This window comes from Corvus hawaiiensis, chromosome 20, assembly GCF_020740725.1.
Source record: "Corvus hawaiiensis isolate bCorHaw1 chromosome 20, bCorHaw1.pri.cur, whole genome shotgun sequence".
Lineage (NCBI taxonomy): Eukaryota > Metazoa > Chordata > Aves > Passeriformes > Corvidae > Corvus > Corvus hawaiiensis.
The window spans coordinates 8,686,786-8,708,567 of NC_063232.1; the positions used below are offsets into that span (position 1 = coordinate 8,686,786).

At 43.9% G+C, this 21,782-nt stretch overlaps 1 long non-coding RNA gene across 2 annotated transcripts; it reads right to left on the reverse strand.

Annotated features, from left to right (window-relative positions):
• Nucleotides 1-3,333: 3,333 nt before the first annotated feature.
• Nucleotides 3,334-21,776, reverse strand: LOC125336477. Of its 2 annotated transcripts, XR_007207765.1 has the most exons (5): nt 21,743-21,776; nt 18,245-18,353; nt 16,266-16,365; nt 7,954-8,115; nt 3,334-7,089 (listed from the first exon to the last, which is right to left on the reverse strand). It is a non-coding gene; the product is annotated as an uncharacterized LOC125336477 (long non-coding RNA). The 2 variants fall into 2 exon arrangements; XR_007207766.1 differs by lacking the exon at nt 16,266-16,365.
• Nucleotides 21,777-21,782: the final 6 nt, after the last annotated feature.

Genomic DNA, 21,782 nt, shown 5'->3' on the forward strand with positions numbered 1-21,782 from the left:
AGCCTCCTGGTTCTTTAAATAGCAATGAAGTGCTGGGCTCAACTCACATGCTGTGGCACAAGAAAATTGGCAAACATAAATAAATATTGTCTTTTTCCTTTCCAGTGGGATCTGAAATAGGTTGAGGTATATGAATTGGGCCTGGGTTTACACACAGGAAACAAGCACCAGGATCTGAACTGGGACAGTGAAGTGAGGACAACCCTTGGCTGTCAGGACAGACAGTTCAGTCAACCCTGTACCAGTTTCAAGGTGTTTTACATTATAGATTTTCAGTTTGATGTCAATGGCAGCTGCTCAGGATGTAGGAGTGCCAATTTTAAATGCAGAAGAAGGGGAGAAGTTTTTCCAACCTCTTTAGGGATCCACCTCTCACTTCTCTAACAGTGGCAGTAGGAGCAGCACTGAAAAATGCAGCTTAGTTCATCCTGGGCCCAAATCTTCTGTTAAGGGGCTACACTTGTTTCAGGACCTTGAGTCTTGGAATAGATCTTGCACATGAGTGCCAGCAGACTCTGCACGTCCCTAGGTTCGTGGTGCTGAGCTGCTTGCTCTGTCCTAGTGTCTTGGGGTAATTTTATGATAGTACTGTATTCCCCTATCATCTGCTTATTGCCCAGAAATGGGTCCTGCAGCTTTAAGCCAGGTCTGAGGGAAAGCGGGGGGGAGCCGAGCGAATTCTTCTTCAGCATGGTTTGTGTTGAAGGACTCACAGACTCCCCCGCGTTCGCACCGCTGCAGAGCCCAGGGAGCGCCTTCCTGCTTTTAGCCGGCCTGTTAACTGAGGGAAGAAAAGTTTCCCAGGACTGCACACCGAAATCCTCCGGAACTTCTTCTTCTTCTGGAACTGCTCGGCCTTGCTGAGATCCGAGAACCAGATCATCAGACCCCATGGACCGGCGGGGAGGCTGCGGGGATGCCGCATCCCGGCCTTGGACCTCAGGAGGGGCCGAGCCAGCTACAGAAAACAGCTCTGAATCCACCAGCTTTCTCCGCACCGAGGAGGTTTATTATCTAACATCATTCGTTTCCTGTGCCTTGCCGGCACTCTGCTTGTTAAATAAATAGTTTTTTTCAATTTCATTCAAGAAATTCCCTTCATATTGGTGGGACAGGGAGTGCTGAAACCTGTCTTCTGGGGAGGAGGTGTTCCTTCCAGAGCGTTTCCCCCTAAACTTGTCTCAAACTGAGACACCTAGGCTGTCAGGAATGCTGGAGGGCTGTGTGGGCATGGAATTGCGTTGAGTTCTGCTTTCCCCTGCAGTCCCAGCCGCACATGTAGGGATCAGCAAGTTGAGACGTGGCTGCTTTTGTAATTTAATGCCTGTCTTCTGCAGAAATGCATCCAGGGTCACCTGCAGGGACATCCTGAGTGACAGCAAATTCAGCAGGCTGTGCTGTGATCTGAGTCTGGCAGGACAGACTGAGAGCAGAAGGGCTGTGAGAAGTCTTCTGTTCCCTGCCTGTTGTTTTCTTCAGGGTGATAATAGCACAGAGTGGTGTAATCTGCACTGGACACAGTCTGACTAGCCAAAATGATGGCCTTTGGCCCCAGACTAAAACCAAGAAGACTGTTTATGTATATTACAGTATTTAAGGTGTATCGATGTCTGTGATTCTGACCCTCAGCTGTCTTGGATCACAGGAAGCTGGTTTGGGCTGCTGCAGAAGGGAGTTTCTAGCTTGGTATTTCCAACAACTTCTTATACCTCACTGGCTGAAAACCTCCCTGGCTGCAAAACTGGCTGGATGGCTGGGCCCAGAGAGTGGTGGTGAGTGGTGGCCAGTCACTACTGGGCCTCCTCCGGGCTCAGTCATTTAATATCTACATCAGTGATTGGGATGGGGGGATTGAGGTCACCCTCAGTAATCTTGCAGATGACACTAAGCTGGGTGGGCAGGAAGGCTCTGGGCCTCTGCAGAGGGATCTGGGCAGGCTGGAGCAATGGGCTGAGGACAACTGAGAAGGTTCAGTAAGGTCAAGAGTTGTGTCCTACATTTGAGTTGCAGCACTACAGGCTGGGGGTGGAATGGATTGAGAGCTGCTTGGCAGGAAGAGACTTGGTGTTGGTTGACAACTGGCTGGATATGAGCTAGTGTGTGCCCAGGTGGCCAAGAAGGTGAGGGGCATCCTGGCCTGTATCAGCCATAGTGTGGCCAGCAGTGTGGAGGCTGGTGGGCCTGCTGGACAAGGAACGAAAGGAGTCCTATGGTGGGATAAGTCGTAGGTTCCTTTCCAGCTTATGGTGACTGAAAAGCTTCCCCAAGAATGCTTTGTTCTGTTCATGTATCCCAGTTCTCCTCCCCTGGTTGGCTCCGTTGGCTGCTACACTCCTGGTTACCTGATACCCCCTCAGAGTTTCGTGATTAGTTCCCTTACCCTGGACCCCTCTTTGTTCTCCCCAGGGACTTCTCTGGAACCTCGCACGAGTGTGGAGGCATTAAAATCTCTCCTGTAGAACCCCATGTGAAGACCCTTCCTGCTCGTTCATTGTCGGACTGCTTTTCCAGCTGTCTGGTGTGTGTGTACGTGCGTGTGCAAGCGTGCTGGCTGCACTGACAGGCTCCCTTAGAGACGCTTCTGGGAAGGCCACAGCATTTTACCATCCAATATCACTGTGACACAGCAGGACCAGGGCAGTGACCACAGTGCCCATCCACCTATACTGGCACTGATGAAGCACCTTGAACTCTGGGTTCGTGTACTAGCTTGAAAACAAACCAGTGGGAGGCACCAATTCAGAATAACAATTTAATGGAGAAATTAAAGAAAAGGAAAAAAATAAAACGCTGGTTCAAACTGACAGAGTCAAGATACAACCTGAATCCCTGTTAGGCAGGGTGGTAGTAGCAGTCCAGTAGAATGGTGGCTGTGGTCCTCCTGAAGCAGTGATCCTGTAGAAAAAGGGTCTGCTCTTCCTCAGAAGGTCCAGTGGTGGCTATGTAGCTCCTGTCCCCTGGAAATCCAGTGGAAAGGGTGTCTCTGGTGTTCAGAGTCTCAGATTATATCCACGATGGGATGCTTGGTTTGTCTGTCCTTCATTTGAAGTGGGCTTGCTTTGGTGGGAAGGAAAATAATGTAAATGCCTGCTTTCACATGTAGTTTAATTTGTGCTTGCAGTAGATACTACACAATTCCATTACCTCTGCATTTCCATACCTACCACAATTCCATCACCTCCCTGGGTGGAGCATCTCACAATGGGGTAATGAGTCATGAGGCCAAGTGTTGATTAGGCTCATTAACAGAAGATGGTCTGGAGGGAGTCATGCAGCAGGACAATGATGGGCCATGAACAGAAAGATAGTCTGGGGGGAGGAGGCAAGGAAACGCTGCCCCACCTGATTTCAACAGCTCATGAGGATGGGAATAGAATACACTGCAACCCAGGACAGTTCGGTTTTAGGTACCTCACTTCAGAAAGGATGTTGAGGTGCTGGAGGAGCTCTGGTGTCCAGAGGAAGGCAGCAGAGCTGGGGAAGCCCAGAAAACATGTCCTGTGAGGAGTGGCTGAGGGAGCTGGGGTTGTTTAGTCTGGAGAAGTGGATGCTCGGGGGGATGCCTTCTCACTCCCTACAACTACCTGAAAGGATGGTGTAGCCAGGTGGGACACAACCATGTCTCAAGTGAAAGGACTAGAGGAAATGGCCTTAAGTTGTGCCAGGGGAGGTTCAGATTAGAAAAAACAATAATTACTGTAAGAGTGGTCAGACACTGGAATAAGTTGCCCAGGGAAGTGGTGCATCACCATCTGGGAGTGCTCCAGAGATATCTGGATGTGGCACTTGGGGATGTGGTTTAGGGGTGATCATGCTCGTTGCTGGTTTGATGGTTGGATTCAATTACCTTGAAGGTCTCTTCCAACCTTGATGATACTGTGATCACACTGAGCTGCCGCTGGTGAGGTCAGCCTGGGTGTCGGGTTCTTTGGGCCTTGGTGTTTTGTTTTGTTTTTATTTGCTTGTGTTGGCATTGATCTCTGGATGACATTAAAAATATTTATTCAGCACAGGCAGGGTGACAGATATCTCTTGTATGAAGAACTATTTGATGAGCTGTTAGTTTTGAGTGCCTTTCCTATTCATTGAACTAATTAGCTCTACAAATCTTGCTGTCAACCAGTCATATAGCCACTTATTTATTTTCCCATGTGCAGAATTTTTACTTTGCTGCATATACACAGAGCTATAAAACCAAATGCACCAAAAATTGTCTCTTAGTTGGATATAAATGGAAACAAAATACACTTGGAATTATTATTACATGTACCATTAATTTTTATTTGAACTGTCTTATAAAAATGCCAAGCTGCTTTCATTGTTTTTCACTGCTGCACTCATGTAATGAGTGTAATGCTCGTTTACTGCATTACTGGGAGAGTATGAAAATGCCTGTGTCTGAGACAGGGAAGAATAGAGGCTTTAGCGCTGACCACATGGACACCTGAAGTCTCTGGCTGTCACCAATTGCTTCGGTGTTTAAAATTATGGCTTGGTTTTAACCTCCTCTTGTGCTTTCTCTCTTTCTGCAAGCTTTGCTTTTTTTGCAGCCTTTTAACCATCCTAGTGAGTGGAGTTAAGCATTTAATACAATTATAGCATTTCAAACTCATGCCAGTGCAGCCAGTGAGCCTGGGCTCTGCTGTGCTCAGTCACAGCAAGCCTGGCTGCTTCTGGCAGTGACAGTGCAGAGGGCATTCTCATGAAAGAGATATAGAAAATGTGCTTTGTGAGAAACAAAAATGTGAATTATGACATTACTGGCACAGATATCTCTGGTGTTTTGATTGCTGTGGCATTTCTGATTTGGGACAGTATCATGTGGGCTCTGGAGACTCAGCAGTATCCATCAGCAACCAGGGCTGCTCATGCAGAACTCTGAAGTGGGACCCAGGAAGTGAATGATCACCGTGTGAAATACAGCCAGATGTTTTATAGCTTCACAGTTGCCTTCTAAAATTGCCAGTAATCCCTGGAAGTTTTGTGATGTAATGGCCAACTGGAATTATGCTGCCTGTTGGAAAGAGATTTTCCATTTTGTAACCTGGTATTTTCAAAGTAATCACAGCCAAGATTCTTCTTCAACATACGCAGCATCCTCTACCCCTTAGAATGGAGCTCGTGGAGACTTTTGCCAGTGCAGAGCTATGCCATCAGTGGGCTGGGTTGTAATGGATCACAGGGCATTAATTTCTTCTCTCAAGTTAGGCAATGGTTTTATTTTTTCTGTAATGTTGATGTCTTCCCTTGTCCCCAAGTATTAAAATCTTAAGTACACCTCATTTTGGAAGCAGAGGTAATGGAATTGTGTAGTATCTACTGCAAGCACAAATTAAACTACATGTGAAAGCAGGCATTTACATTATTTTCCTTCCCACCAAAGCAAGCCCACTTCAAATGAAGGACAGACAAACCAAGTGTGTGCAGGCAAAACAATGAGAGCTGTAAAATGGAAAACTGCTCCACAGAACTGTGCTGATTAGTTTCCAAGTGCTCTTATTTGAGTGGTAGAGATGTGTGCCCAAGTTTGATGTGTGGATGTTGGCACATTGGAGAGTGTTTGGGAAAGGAGTGTTTGGTTACAGGGAAGATTTGAAAATCATTCAATGTAAAGAGACAGAGACTCTCAATCTCTTTACCTTGTTTTGGAAAAAAAGAGTAAATGATTACTAGAAGAAGAGATCTGTGATAAGAGACTTTTTAGACATCACTGGAGCATGTTGGGCAGCCGTAGCCCAGTGGCTCAGTGGCTGAGCTGTATGGTTTGGGCTCTGGGTATAAGTGAATATTTGAGCAGCTTCAGAGTGTTGGGCAGTTGCTGCTGCTTGAAATCTGTGGTCATGGCTGAATCCTCAAGGCTGTAGCTCTGATGAAGCTGTGAAACAGAAGTTCTGGTTCATGTTGGACAGGTCAGATAATCACAGTGGAGCAATGGCAAAAACAATGTACTGAGGTTTCAGATAAATTTGACAAGTGCACCTAGGCAATGTGGCTGCCTCTGGTATCTGTGGAAGGCTCTCAGTCATCCAGATGATGGCAATAAAGCAAAAATTGGTGAGTGAAAATTGTGAGGAAGACTTTAGGCCTGTTCTTTGGTCCATTCTCTGTTGGTTCTCTTGATGCATTATGAAATGTTGAGGTGATGTACAGAGATTAAAAGAAACCTCATCCATTTTCTAAGGTGTGTAATACCTATCTTTGGGGAGAAAGAAATATGCAGATGATGGAAATATATTTAAACCAGAACAAGCCCTGAGAGTTAGAAGTCTTCAATGTCAAACTCTGCCTAAGAGCTGATGAGGTGGGACTCCCCATCTGTGCAGCCTGTGGATATGAAATTTTGGAAGTGCGGTAGGAGAGATGAGAAGAGGGTTTCAAACACTTGAAATGAGAGGCTTTGAGTTTCCAGTGTTGGACAGGCACTGATTCACCCTGCCTCCTTTCTCTCTGTGCTGTTTATGTAACCATAATGCATCCTTTACATTCTGTCTCTTCTTAAATTTCCTTCCTATCAGCCAGACCTCACCCTATGGAAGTTCTCTGCTCACAGCATTTTAATTTGGGGAAATTTTAACTTTTCCTTCCAGAAATGTGCAGGTATCACATGAGTTTTAAGCCATTTTCCAGTTGAGACTGAAACCAGACAAGCTTGACTTCTGCAACAGGACTTGAGCTGGAACATCCAGGCTGTGCTTGCCTCAAGGTCAGAGGCACCTAGAACTGTAGGTACTGTTACTGGGCTGTAAGTTGGCCCACTCTGGGTTATTGACAGCAGCTCTGAGAGGACACCTCTGTTGATGTTAGCTCACTGATCCCGCTGCTCAGAAATGTCTCCCCTTTGGTGCTGCAGTCCCTCGTGGTCACCAGGAGAGCACAATGTGAGAGCACATTTGCTTTCTTCAAGCATCCAGTCCACACCGTTGCTTCATCTGAAGCTTTCCTTGAGAGAAAACGCTGTTATGGTACCCAGCTCCTCACAACTTCTGAAGAGGAGAAAAAGATACAGTTTGTTGAGGTAAATGGAAAGATTTTGCTTGAGTTATGTGGGCTTTCGGTGCAAGAGTTAACCGGAAAGGCATTGAGACGTGCCTAAGGAAAAGAAATTGGTTTTAAAAGGAAATACCACATTAGAATAAATTACAAGGTAATGAGGTTTATGAAAGTGGGGTTTATGAGAGTTGAAACTAGAGTGGTCTTTTAATCCATGATGGCTGCTCATTTATTGTTACAGTAAGTTTACAGAACCTACAGTAAAAGAGACCATAAAAGATGTAACTTTTTAAAATTATGCTGTAAACCCCAAGAATTTCTCTGTACTTAGTTTAAAGGAAGCATGGCATTATGTTAAAAACATGTGTCCTTACAGACTCTTCCTCAGGGTGACAAATCTCAGTGGTGTCATTTTCCAGATGTGTTTGATTATAAGTCATGCTTTTACCTCAAATTGTAGGAAACTGAGTGTTCAGGTTTATGCTTATCTTTGAGTTTTAATTCAACTTATGGCACATGTAATATTTTCTTTAGTCCTAACACGTCGTTGTCAACTCTATAGAGTATATTTTAGTACAGTTTTGAAACATTTCTTTGGTAGTAAGCACTTCTGTCTTGGCAATACTAGAAGTGCTTTTCCATATCAGCAGCAGTGCATGAATGCTGAACACTCACTGGAGAATTGGGCTGGGTGTTGGGAGAGATTCTAATTCAAAAAAGCAAATTCATGACTGGTAATTGTATTTAGGAAGTTAATGTAATAAAATTAAGAATTAGTCATCTGTGATGCAGTACTTTTCTCATACACAGAATTTTTCACCTCCTGAAATTTCTGAATAAAAGTACACCCTGGAAGGAATTACAACAGAGAAAAAAGTCCTCCCATTGCACTTACAGCACTCTCAGGACGTTGGGATCTGTTTCTACATCCTGCAGTCAGGATGCCACTGGGGAAGAACTCACCTGTTTCAAAGAGGCTTTGCTGCCTGTAGGTGCCTGTGGCACACACAGGTGAGGTGGCTTGTGCTGAAGCACCACTGCTGTGCTTTACTGAGGGTGTCCAGATTTAGCTGTGAGATGCTGCAGTTTCAGGAATTGCCAGAGGCATCAGAGAGGAGTTTTTGGCTGGAGAAGACACAAATTATGTTCTGTTCATAAAAGAGCGTTTTCATTTCTGTTGTGTCCTTATACTAATGTGTTAGTAACTGCATTGCCTCGCAGACTGGAGTTCCTTCTCTCTCACCAGTACTTGAGTGTTTGAAAACCAGGGTGGGTTTCTTTTCACAGACAGATTGCCAGGGATCCATCCTTGACAGATTGCCAGGGATCCACAAGGATGCTTGTTGTAGAATTTCAATCCAGTCACACATTGAAGCAACATTTTATTCTGTTTATCAGAAAAACTTACACTGGGGAAAGTCAAGGCCATTTTTAATGCTGATATTCCTCATTTATCATTTACCAACTACAGTAAAATCTGGGGAAGCAACTAATGTTCTCAGTGAAATATTAGTGCAGATCTCCTTGGACCTTTATTGCCATGCTGGTTAACTCTGCAGGGGGAGGTGGGCAGAACCTCTGGGAGGGCTGCACTGAATACTGTATTTAACAGCAGAGAGGAAAAAAGCCTAGTAAAGTTTTTAGTAATCTTGGCTTGAAGGGTAATTTTCTTGTCAACTTTATAATTAATGCACCACACGTTACAGTAGCCCATTGTTATTCCAGAATGCCAGGGTGCATTTCAGACTGAATGGCTGTTTAACAAAACACTTGGCAGATTTATTACCCTCAGGTGATTCTGTCAGTCAGAATTTCCCCATGTTTAACCTGAAGGAGGCAGAATCAATTTTGGTATCTATTTTGTGAAAATCCAGGCTCTTTAAATTAAACCACACACATATGCAGAGGCCCCTAGAAAATCAGGACTAGTATTGGATCTTCGTCTTTTATCAGGGGAAACAGGAATTACCCTTGCAAGCTCCTTGGATTTTCCCCTCCACAATCAAGGCATCATCTGCCACTTCCAATATCTCACAAGAAGTATTTGTGGTCATTTTCACATCATGTCTTGAACATTACGTTTGTTTTTTTGTGACTGTACAGTAAGTACAGAGCACTTATTTGGCAGTGTCAGAAACAGGTTCAGCAGTGACTGTGTATGGAATGAAAATCCTGAAACAAAGGAGACGTCACATTGAATTTGCTGCTGCCAGTTCTGCAAAAGAATTCAAGGTGTGATTTAACACTGGAGGGATAGGAGAGGCACAGAACATTTTTGAAAACAAGGTCGGTTTAAATTTCTTGTTACAAAGTATTAGGATTCCAAGGATGAATGTGTCTTCTTTTATTTTTCAATAGGAGGAGGATGCTGATAGAAGATATGTATATCCCAGGTATGAAGGTACAGAAAAAAATGTAGCAGGTGAGAAACAAGAAGTTTACATTGCAAGTTTGAAGCAGCAAAACATCATAAAATCATTTTCATTTTTGAGACAGCACAATCTTCCACTCTTTTAAAATAATTTGTGAAATATTCTATAAAAATTATTTTATGAAAATGGATTATAATCAGTTTATCCATTTTTTACTCACTGCTCACCTTCTGTCGCATTTCTACTTTTGCTACTATGCTTTCTAATATTTTCTTTTTATAGTTTTGAAATTTATGAACTGCCAGAACTTTAATTTCTTTCCTGTTTCACAGTAGGTATCTTTGCCAGAGGCTGAACAGTCAGTAAAGAATAAAGGCAGGAATGAAAGGGGGGATGTTATAGTTCCCACACTTGACCTGTACTGATCTTTTATTAACAGTAAAGGGAGGGAAATGTAATTTTAAAAAATCAACAAGTATTTCCTTCCTCAAGTATTCAAATAATTTAAAAATGCTTGTTTTTCACTCATAACTTCAAGAAAAGAAGAGAAAAAAGATGTCCATTGCATGACATAGCCTAGAGAAGAGAAGGAGCACTTGAAAACATAAAGATTCCAGATTAAAAACTTCGGTAATCTTAAAAAAAAAATAAACCCCACAGGTTGGGCATCTAGGTACTGCACTTGCTGAAATGCCTGTAAGATCAAATTCCCTCATCAGAGGAAGCAAGGTGCATTAAGGAGGGCAGGTTTGTCCCTGGGAGATTGTTCTGCTGTCAGTCCTTGTCACGCCTTAGCCCGGCTGGTGACAATCCAGCTCACTTGCCAGCCTGGGTGGTGCTGACGGTCACTCAGGTGTTGTGCTGGCACAGAGACACTGAGTGTGGTACCAAGTGTGACACCGAGTGTGGCAGCAGCACTGGAGGGAGTCTGCTCAAACAGGGCTCATGTCGAGTGCTTGAATCAGAGACGAGCACAGGCACAGTACCGTGGTGGCTGGTGGACAGGTTCCTGGGGAGTTGGTGAGAGGGCAGGAAGGGCATTGGGAGCTTTACCTTCCCCTCTGGAGCTGGATGATGTGGCTCATCCCCTCAGTGACCCCAGATGGCTCCAGGCTGTGCCCAGCCCTGGGCAGGGGCCTGGGGCTCTGTGGCTCTGTGGTGCCACAGCCAAGGCAGCACCAGCTGGTTTACAGCCACAGAAGACTGGGAGGTTTGGGAATCAATGAAGTGGTTTCTAATTGATGCCAGACCTAGCCATGCTCTTGCTAGTGTTAACAAAGGTTCCCTGGGAAATAGTTATAATAACTCCCCAGAAAACAATGATTCACTCTCAAGTTACACTGAGGAATTGGGTTATCCTGTTTGACTTGTAGCAAGACAAATCAACTGCCACTGTGAAGGAATTGGGTGGGTATTTGTTACAGCCAGGACTGGCCTAGTCAGTCAGTTCTACCCTTAACGGGTCATGTTTTCACTCTGGTTTTCTCAGCAGCTTTGGATGGTGGTGTGCTGGAGAGCAGTGTGAGGAAAAGGTGTTCTCCCAGCACAGCTGAGTGCCCCCGCAGTGCAAACCCCACTGTGGGTGTGACACTGCACAGCAAACGCACAGAGCCGGAGGGGCCAGAGCTGATCAGGCAGAGGCAGCAGTGCCACTGAGCCATCCTGGAGCCATCCTGAGGTCACCTGGGCCACTTCCCTGTGCTGGGTCCTCGCCCACTGTGCCAGGCACACTCTGCACCTCTGCCACCCGTGCTCCAGAGCCGGATCTGGGGCTGATGGTGCAATGGCGAGGGCACGTATGGAACAAATTCCCCTTTAGAAATCCATGAATAGCTAGAATTAAACCATCAGCAATGGCTGCTGTATCACACCTGTGACTTAAACATGTCTTAAAAACCGTGGTTTTAAAAAGAGATCCTGAAGGTGATAGTGGAAAGTTTATTCTCTTGAGCCATTGGACTGTAGCTGTGTCTGTTGTGACTCCCCAGCCTTCTCCTGGCCACTGACCCTGGCTGTGTGTGGGGCACATGGGAATTGCACTCTGGAACTGTAGTGCTGATGGCTGAGCCAGTAACTCTGAAATTGGTTTTATTTTGCTAATTTTTAAGAAAGCATCTTTTCAATAGCTTTGGGCAACCCAAAGTTGCTTTTTTAATCTTTCTGACTTTTGGTGAAACCAAATCATCTCAAAAATACAGGCATGTGCCTTATTTAACCTTTTTATGGAGTCGAGTTCAATTTTTGATAAAAACAGGAACTAACAGAATGTATGGAATTTCTGCTGGTGGTTAAAGACCTTTTCCTACTTCATCTAACTGGGAGAGATGGAGAATAATCTCTCTTGATATTTTGCTATTTTAAAATTATAATTAAGAGGATTTTTTTTTCCTTAACAAGCAGTTTATAGAGACTCTACTGCTCTTCTGGCTGAGCTGGATTGGTGCAACCTCTCCACTATAGGTTGTATCCACTGGAATTGAGTTACAGTGCACAACAGTTGGATAAATTAATCAAGTGCTGGCTTAGAGTTCTCATAGATGGAAATGATTTCCTGGGATGGATCCCGCCTGGGGATGCCCTGACTTCAGTGAGTTATCTTAGCAATGATGTGACCTGCAGGGATGACACTGCAGGAAAAGGGGCTGGAACTGAGGGAATTCTCCCCAGAACTCTCCCCAGAAATGTCTCAGTAGTTCCGAGCCAGGAGAGGAGCACAGATCTCCTGAGCCAGAAGCTGTGTTAGCACTGTTAGGTTTTATAGGGATTTATTCTCTCTGATGTGTGTCCAATCCCTCTTTGAGTTTTTATTTTACACCCACAGTGTCTTGTGGCAATGAGTTCCAAAATTTGAGTTGTTCTGTTGAAAATATCACCATTGTCCCCGAGCTCTTCTAGGATGAAATGAACTTTTTTCTTCCTTTACTGATTTGTTTGTGCCATTCTTAATGTCATAGGCTTCTACCGTGGCAGATTCTCTCTTCAGTCCTTGGGCATGTCTTTGGGCAAAGCAAATCCAAGTAAGGGAAACCTGTAAATGCTCTGACATAATCCACAGCAAAACAGAGCTTGAATCCTTGAGCATGTAATGAATACACAGTTGGTTCCAGTGTGCTGGATATCTGTGGAGAGATTTTTCAAAGTCTCAGGCATAATTTGTCTTCCAAGGGAGACAGATGCCGAGCTGTCCTTTGAAAACTTTCCTCTTCCACTCCTTCTCCCCTGGTACTTACTGTGCTTGACTTCTTGCTCACCTATAAAATTACTGTTGTCAACCAGTTTGACACAGCATTATACAAGAGGTTTTCTAGCCCCTCACAGCTGGTTGTGGTTTGGCATGTTTGTAGCAAAATGTATAGTCCTAAGGATTTCACAGATGGAATTTCAACCATATCCTGAGGTGTGCTGTTCTGGTGGTTAATTATTTCAAAAGTTCTGTTCAGCTTTACCTGTGGGAAATGAACCCACTGTGTTTATTCAGCTGGCATTGTGTAAGTGGATGAGCATTGAGATTGTTTTCCAGATTGAAGAAAACTCACACAGAGAACTAAGAGGGAAAATTTACTTTTATACTGCAATATATATGAATGTGAACTAGAAAGAACTTCCATTGTTTTTAGTAAGGGGGATAAATCCTTTTACTTGTATTTTATTTTATATGCTTCCACTTGCTCCATACCTCAAGGCATCCATGAGCCCCCTGAAAGTATAAAATGATGTCTAGGAGTAAGGAAATAAAATATCAGCCCCATATTTGCCCTTGATCATTCCTATGCAGGTGCTGAAATTAAGTCTTCTCCATTCCTTAAAGATCTATCTTACTCCACTGTATTTGCTGTTGCATTGTCTGAGTTATTTTCATAATTCATAATTATCTTGGTTCTTAAAAATTTAGACATACATTTAAAAGCATGATCCAATCTTGCCTGATTGCCACTACATTGTGTTTGAAGTAATTACCATTCACTTGGCTTTTGAGGCTGTTGAATGAATTTTCCACATGAGATTCCTTAATTTGTACATATTTTATTGCTATAAAATAGGTATTGGCAAGCTGCCTGAACCGTAGTGAAGGCCTTTAATTCCTATTCCTGTGTTATGAAACAAGTGCAAACGAGGAGGCATAAGAGAGACTCCTTAAAAAATATTTTGTTGACATTTCAAAATTGTCCGTACCCAGGTGCAAATGCAGAGGTAAAACTAAGGCAGCTTAGTTCTGCACTTAAAGAGCCCAAACTAGTTAGTTTTCCTACAAGAAAGATAATGTTCTTTTATAGTATAAAAGCTCTCTCTTTCTATCCTTGAGCTATTATCCCCACGAGAAATGTTCTCTGCTTGGAGGTTATTAGTGCCTTTGTGCTGGCTTCCTGCAGACTAAGGAAAATCTCCAAGAATATTAATCCTCCCTGCCCTGTACATCTATTCTCGTGTGGCTGAGAGGCTGCCCTGCTAGCTCAGGTTTAGAGCAAGGAGGTGCTTGTCTGGTTTAAAATAGCCATGGTTGGGGGGTGTGAAAGAAGAAGAAAATGCCTGCGCTGTTCCCCGCTCCCCCAGGGACACAGGGAAAGATCTTGGGGGTTTCCTTCGATATGGGACTCCTTCCCCTCTCCAATTAAACTGACACTGTGCTCTCTGGGTATCTTTATAGAGAGTCTAATTATAGATTTGAATATGTCAGAATGCTGTAAGTGAAGAGCAAATTCTAGTCAGGTTTCATAGCTGTGTTTTCCTAAAACAAAATTTTAGGACAAAATCTAATGTTAACAAAAAAAGGAGGAAATTTTGTTGGTTTTGTTATTCATTTACTTTAAAGAATTGCAAGAAAGGATGTCCCTGTTTCCCCACCAGGGTATTTCAGTACAGCCTTTAAAGAAAAATAACAAAATAACAATTCTTGGCATATGCCCTTATACAGGCATAACTGGTACAAAATTCTGCCCAGCCCAAACTAACAAACCATCCCTGGTGGTCTGGCATTTCACCATCACAATCTCTCATAAATCAAACAGCACGGCTGCGGAGGCTTTGGGTGTTACTAATGAGCACTTGCTGGCAACCAGGCATTCCAGGTGAAATCCAGCCTCCCTTCATGCTTCTGATGGGAGAGTACAGGAGCTCCCAAAATGCTGATCTTGGTAACAAACCTGGCTAATAGTAGTCTTCTGAAGGAAAAGGCTCACAGATGGATGAATGCTCTATGCAGGAATGCCAGGGCTTCCACAGAGAGGATTTTAGGGAACGGTGTAAGCATGGAGTGTGCTCCGAGGTGATGTTGGGGTGAGTGGTCTGAAAGTTGGATGCAAATGTGTTGGTTTACTCTAATTCAAACATGCTCCTCTAAGGCCCCACTGAAGTAATTACAAAAAGGCAGGTGCTTAAAGAGAGAACTCAAGTTGAACTTGAGTACCAGATTTGCAACTTCAAACATAAGAAATACATTGAGAATAAAGAATGTGCCTGATAGTGGGCACCACAGGGAGCAGCTCATCTTCCTTCCTTCCCCCTATATGTACAGCATCCCAGCTGCTAAAGAACTTTTATCTTAGTCATACTAAACCTTTCTTCACCTGCTTGAAACTCTCTGCCTTGGCCTTCTGAGCTCATTTTCACTGTGCAGAGTCTCTCTGGCCTGGGAAGAACGTCTTGGATACATTTGGCATGCTCTGGCCCTCTCAGTGCTGAATCAGTCTCACGGTTCATGAAGACATCTAAATTTAAGTACAGCACTTCCTGAGCTGTGCAGCGGAGACTCCAGGATGCAGTTTCTCCCAGGGCTGCTGCTCCAGTGCCAATTGTCTTTGTGCCTGGTCCAAGACAGACACTGCTGTGCCTCTGCTTGCAGACAGCAGATATCAGCTCCCAAACACACAGGAGAGAGGATGGGTTGCATCCTGGGGGAGCTGTGCTTGGTGGCTCAGCTCCTGCAGCACCCAGCAGATGAGTCCTTTCTGCATTGGCAGCTGGTGGTGCTGGGGCTGGATCCAGTGTCCCTGCACTGTGCCCTGCCTGAGACACGCACCTGATTGTCCTGGAGTTCCAGAGTAAACCAAAAGACAAGGTCATGACTGTAGAAGGCAACACTGCCATGGGCTTGTCAAGCTGATGGTAAATGCTCTCAGGGCCCTTGTTCTCTATGTTCTCTTCATCTGGGAATATTCTTACGTTTGATTACTCTTTACTGAGACTCAGAATCCCAGAGAGGACAAAGCCTCTGTTGTATTGCAGCAATACATGACTTAATTTGAGGCAGATCACAGATTTCTGCCTGACATTTCTACCTTTCAACTGTTCCAAGTTTTTCAGCAAACAGTGGAGGAAAGGGAGAAAGACAAAACCACCATGTTAAATGTTAACATGCTTTTCTTCTCCCTCTGGAGGTAGAGCTCAATAAAATGTATAACAGTTTTAAATCTTGTTCCAATACATTTTTATGTGAAAATATATGAGGTATAGTCTGAAAGGACAAAAGACAAGTCTCATTTGTCCTTTAGGCAAAGGTTTTTAAGTGTTCATATATAAAATATGATTGAGAATACCAGTGACATTTCAACTAGAGACAAAAACAAGGTTAAAAACATTCTGGATTGTCCTAAAAGTGGAAGTTTCATTCCTAGGTTCTTTATGAAACCTAACAAATGAAGTGGTGTGCAATACAATTGAATTGCTGAATACAAACATACCAAGTTAAAGGGAGAATTCAGCTGGGCAACAGTGGCTGAACATGGCTGTATGCACCTCTGCCATGTTAGTGGCACTGTGTCCTGGTTTGTTGGTGGTCTTTCTCTTCCAAAAACCAGACAAATATACAGATTTACTTTTGTAAAGGAAAGCTTCCACTTTAACTGTAAATTCTTAGGAACGACCTCTGCAGTTTGGTTTTATCACTTTAAAAATAAAGCCCCATACCTGGATTCAGAACTGAAATGTGCAGGTATGACTTTCTGTCCTCCTGCTTTGAAGAATATTCCTTACGTTTCTAGAAACAGCAATACTCCATCAGAGGGGGCTGTAGTTAAGAAAACAGCACAGGTGAACTTTGGAATGTGCATTTACAAAGAGAAAAATACCCTTTGTGTTTCAGGCACTTCGTGGCTCAGTGGATATGGCTTTGCTGGTGTGAGAAGCAGCTCTTGCTCTTTCACTGCTGCTCTCTAGATTTGGCCAGTCATGAAACTGTGAAGTGCAAAAGTGAGTAAACTTCGATTTGTGCCTTTTCCTGGGAGAAAGAGGAACAATGTGCTTGTGTCTCAGCCTATCTACACGATGGGACTTGCATTCCAGCTCACTCAATCGTTAATCTACCTGTTGCTGCAGAGTTTCATGCTGGCTGCAGCAGATTCCAAAGGGAAAGATCAGACAGGTGGATTTATCTGAGAATCTCATCAGAGATTTCTCTCTTATTGTCTGTTACATTGCTTTCCCCTGACCAGTGCAGCTGTGGGAGTGACTGAGCCCCTGATGTTGCAGGCAGGAGATGCATGCGGGCAGAGAGGATGGAAACTCTGGAATTCCTCTAGGTAAAGCAAAATATCTCAGCTTTGAGGTTCTGTCTTTTCTCTCTTCACAGATCTGCATTGTACCTGCTGGGATAGAGCCACCCCATCTTGGGACAGTGTTGGTTAGCAGTGTAGAGCAGTCTGGTGTGTGCACTCTTCAACACTGATAGTGGCACAATGCATTATTTGTGAGGCTTATTTTGTTTGAGAAACCAATATAATGACATTGCAGTCATTAGGGGTTTCATAGCTACACCTGTAGCTCTCCAGAAAGCCAGCTCTCCAGCAGGTAAGATCTTAACTCGGTGCAGGCCACAGCTCACTGACAGGTTGGATGGAATAATGAGTTGCTAGATAAAAAAGCTCCTCTTTAGATGTCTCCCCTGACTTTATATTCCTACATGTCTGATTCCATGTATGCCCAGGTTCCTTATTTACATTTTATTTTGAACAACTTTTATCCTCTTGTTATCAAGGTATCCTAATTGCTTCTTCATAGCAGTAGCTGTTTATTTGGATTTTTCTTTTTTTTTTTTTGGTATTATTTGCAATCCAAATGAACCTTTTTGCTACATAACCACTTGAAAAAGAGATGTCCTGCTCACATAAGGAATGCCTCAAGAGAAGAGCAGTCTTGCATAATTTCCTGTTCTCTCAGAGAAACCCTTCATATTGGAGAATTGGGGAATATTACTTTCTGGCCCTGCACACTCTCCTGGGTGGAAGGGTCCTGAAACACAATTTATTGTAAAACACACAGTGGTTACAGAGCTAGCACAGTCAATGATATTCCTTTTATTACCACTCAGATGAGAACACAAAATGACATTGGAAAGCAGTGAACTCACCAGAAGGGCAGAGAAAGCCATTAAATTCAACACGCATCATATTTCATAATCAGAATCCTGCAGTCAGAGCTGACACCACTGAATGAGTTTGTTGCAGTCATGATAATATAAAACCCGCTGCATCTGCTTCCCTTGGCACTTTTCTTTGTAGCCCCTTGCAGTGTATGGGCTATTAATCATCAGTAGCCAGGGACACTGCAGACCAATGCACTTTGTATTGCATAAATTGAAAATGCATCACTATTAGAGAGAAAACTGCCTTCCGTACATCTCTATTTAGATAGGCAGTTTCCTGAAGAGCTGCCATGCTTTTATGGCTAACCACTTAATTGGAGTTCTTTTCACAGCCTGGTAATTGGGGTTGGGGGGGAGGGTAATGCAATCCCTTTGTAGCACGTATGAAAACAAGGCAGGGAGAGTTTTCCTTGCCCTACGTGGGAACCCTGACAGGGCTCCAGCTGGAGGTGAGAAAATGTAGTCAGAAAAACTGTGTCATTTAACCTCACTAAATTAACTTCACAAACGAGAGGGCTGAGCTTACCTGTGAAGGGAGAGGGGTGCTGTGCAACTGGCGCCTTCATGCATTTTCAGTGGCTGCATGGAGCCACAGCTGAGCCAGAGGAGGGCTGCTGCCTTTCCTTCCATTAGCTCTGTTCACAGAAGAAGGTAAGACGAGGTTTAGGAGGATAAAAAAGTTTTAGTGACAACCTGAGAAAAGACAGTTGTAAATTCAGCCCTCAAAGGTGCTCTTTTTAAAGAGAACCCGAACAGTCATTTGTCCAAGTTTTATATATAAAGAGGAAAGATGAGCATCTAATGAAAATGGGACATATAAAGTAATTTGTAAATGAAAGTATAGCTTTTAAACTGCATGTGTTTAACTGTACATTGCTTCATGGTTTGAGTATTTTCTCTTGAATGGCTGTGGCCGGTGTTTGGAACTTCATTATCTTTGGTTATAGCTGCCCACACTTAATTCTCATTACATTTACCATACTCTGTGGATCTTGTTTCCCAGTGTGTGCAGTTAGTGATGTGTCAGCAAGACACGAGTCTGAGCTGAAATTACCTGAACTTGTGTTAAATCCCACATCTTCTGATACTTGCTGCTCAAACACAGGTGTATCAGCTGAAGTGCTCTGGCCAGATTCAAATGAGAACAGAGTTTAAATTGGGATTTATACACAAAGTTAGTTCTGAACTGTGATCCTCAGCCTCTCCCAGCTGCTCCCTCACATGGGTGTTTTTTACATTTCAGCTACGTTTCTTCACTTGACTTCTTTGGACAAAGTTCTCTAGAAAGTTTCAAATCCAATCACAGCAAAAAAATATCCCTGTCTTGACTGATCCAAGCAGCTCAGAGGATCTCCTGTCACTCGGGCACTACATCAAAGGAATTGGAAGATATTTCCTGAGATATCTGTCAATGAGGTTATTTGGCAGAGCTGGAGGATGTGGAGAGCCCAGGTTATCAGGTTATCAGATACAAAGATGGCACTGTATTGACAAAAGGATGGAGAGGGAAGGACCAGGCTCTAACCCACCATCACAGGCTTTGCTTTGGCTGCACATGAACAGTAAGACACCAGAGTGGTGCCCTGCACTTGAACTGGGTAGAGCTCACTGATTTACCTGATTGGCACGACAGCCTTCTCAATAAGGTGCTAATTCCCAAGGCTGACAAAGAAGTGACAGAGATCTGAGAGGCCCCTTCACACAGAAAAGAAGAGGGGGCATGGTAAAGTCATTCCCAGAATTGCACACAGTAAGTGTCACCCTCTTTCAAGTCCTACCAGTTTGTGCCTTTTGACGCTGGGATTTAATCCTGTTAGGAGTTAAGCTGATCAAAATCCATACTGCTATTGTCCTGCCCTGCCCTTCCATTCCAGCCTGCTCCTGGGGCTCTGGTGCTCCTCTGCATGGCTGAAGCTAAAACCTTTCGGTACACCCAGTCTCAGCTGAATTTGGTCTCAGAACCATCTCAGGGAATGTGTGTGTGCGATGGTGGTGCCCAAAAGGGAGGAAAAAGGGCAGCACTTTACTCCAGTAAGTAGTATTCAGTTTTGAGCTCTGATCACTGGGTCAGAGTCAGGCAGCGGGGACAGAGAGGTCACAGCACAGGAACTATGAAGGAGAACAGTGTCTTTACAATGGATGACAGTTTACTCCTGTGGAGAGGACATTAAGGATTGAACTTTGACGAAATCTAAAAATAAATCTACTCAGTTAAAAAAGGAACTATTCAGACACTGCTAGTTGCCTGCATCTTGCAGTTTCATGAAAGCTTCATTTCAGTCTGGGTAAACTGGTGGTGACTTATAACCAGTGCTTATTGTTGGCTATGGGGTAAAGCAGTCAGCTCCTTGATGATGAAGGACATAGAATCATAGAACCATAGGGCATCCTGAGCTAGAAGGGACCCACAAGAATCATTGACTCCAGCTCCTGGCCCTGCACAGACAACCCCACCCTGTGCCTGAGAACATTGTCCCAATGCTCCTGGAGCTCTGGCAGCCTCGGGGCCGTGCCCATTCCTTGGGGAGCCTGGGCAGTGCCCAGCAGCCTCTGGGGGAAGAACCTTTCCCTGATGTCCAACCTAAACCTCCCCTGACATAGCTCCAGCCATTCCCTGAGGAATGCTGTTCAGTGCCTGACCCCGCTCTGGGGAAAAAATTTTCCTCATATTATCATCTTTAACTGGAGATAACACAAAATATGTGATATCTTAAAATAATTGGGTGGCTTTCTGTGCTGTAATCAGGAAAGGAGGAAAACTGTATTCATGTCGAGTTCAGCACAGGGCAGGCCTGGTAAGCAGTGTAGCTCTGGGATTGATGTCTGTGTCTAATACCCAAACATTAATTCCACCTATTAAAAAAATAAGCAAAAATGCATTTAGGGAGATTTTGTATGCTCTCTGCTGTCTATCACAAAGGACTCTGAAGTCTTGAGAGCTACCAGATCTGATTTTAAAAGGTAAGTAGCTACAATAACCACATCCAGGTTATGAAAAAGCCGTTTGGAAAAACAAGCAATGCTGTCCGCTCAGACTATTGCTGCTGCTCAGTATTGGTTTATACAAAGTTACCTATTCAAAAATGCTGAAAGTTTTTCTCTTAAAAACCAAGCATACAAGATCCCCAAATCCACACACTCACATGTAACATTATCTGTGCATGGAAGTATCTTGTTGAAAGAAATAAATTATGCAGAGGTTTCCTTAATAATTTAACAGATACAGTATGAGTTCTTACAAAACACCCTCAACTCGCTAGCATTTTCTTCCTGTGGTAACACATGTGGGTTCTGTGTTTTGGGGCTTTAATTTTCATCACACAGTATCCTGTCCTTTGTCAGAGCAGTGCTGCAGATGCAGAGTAATGTCCCAAAACCCTGTCAAATGGTGTGCATCCTTTCCAAGTTTCTCCTGTAAATTAAAGTAGCTGTATGCTAATGTCCTAATGTTTACTGTAAAACTGTTCCTGTGTCAGGTTTTTGCGTGCTGGCTCAAAGAGAGCCTGGAGGTATAGCCACAACCCAACTGCACTACGGCGGGCACAGACACACACAGAACTACAGGCAGACGGGGTGTGCTCCTCACACGAGGGGCTGTCCCTAAACAGGGGTGAAGACACACAGGCAGAGGCAAAGAAGGGAGAGAGAGGGGACTCGCCGTGTAATTTCTACACAGAAGGTTTACTGAGATCAGACAATGGGGAGGAGGAGATGGAGAACTGAGGATCTGACGGTGTCCAGGGATTTTATAGTGGGGATGGAAAGGCGGGGATAAGGGATACAGCAAATGGGATACTTGACAGAAGGCGGGGTTGAGGGAAGGGAACCAATGGAAATAATACAAAGGAGGGATTTAGGGAAGGAACCAATGGGGCATCGAGGAACAAAGAACTTTCTAGAACTGATACCTATCAAACTTGGAAAATGAATATACACAACCTCATGCATAAAGCAAGGAGGGAAAACAGTAACCAATCAGGGGAAAACATGCAAACAGCAGAACAAAGGAATCATGGGTTCTCACCATGACTGGAAGTGATATACTAAACTTGGGTTGCTGACTA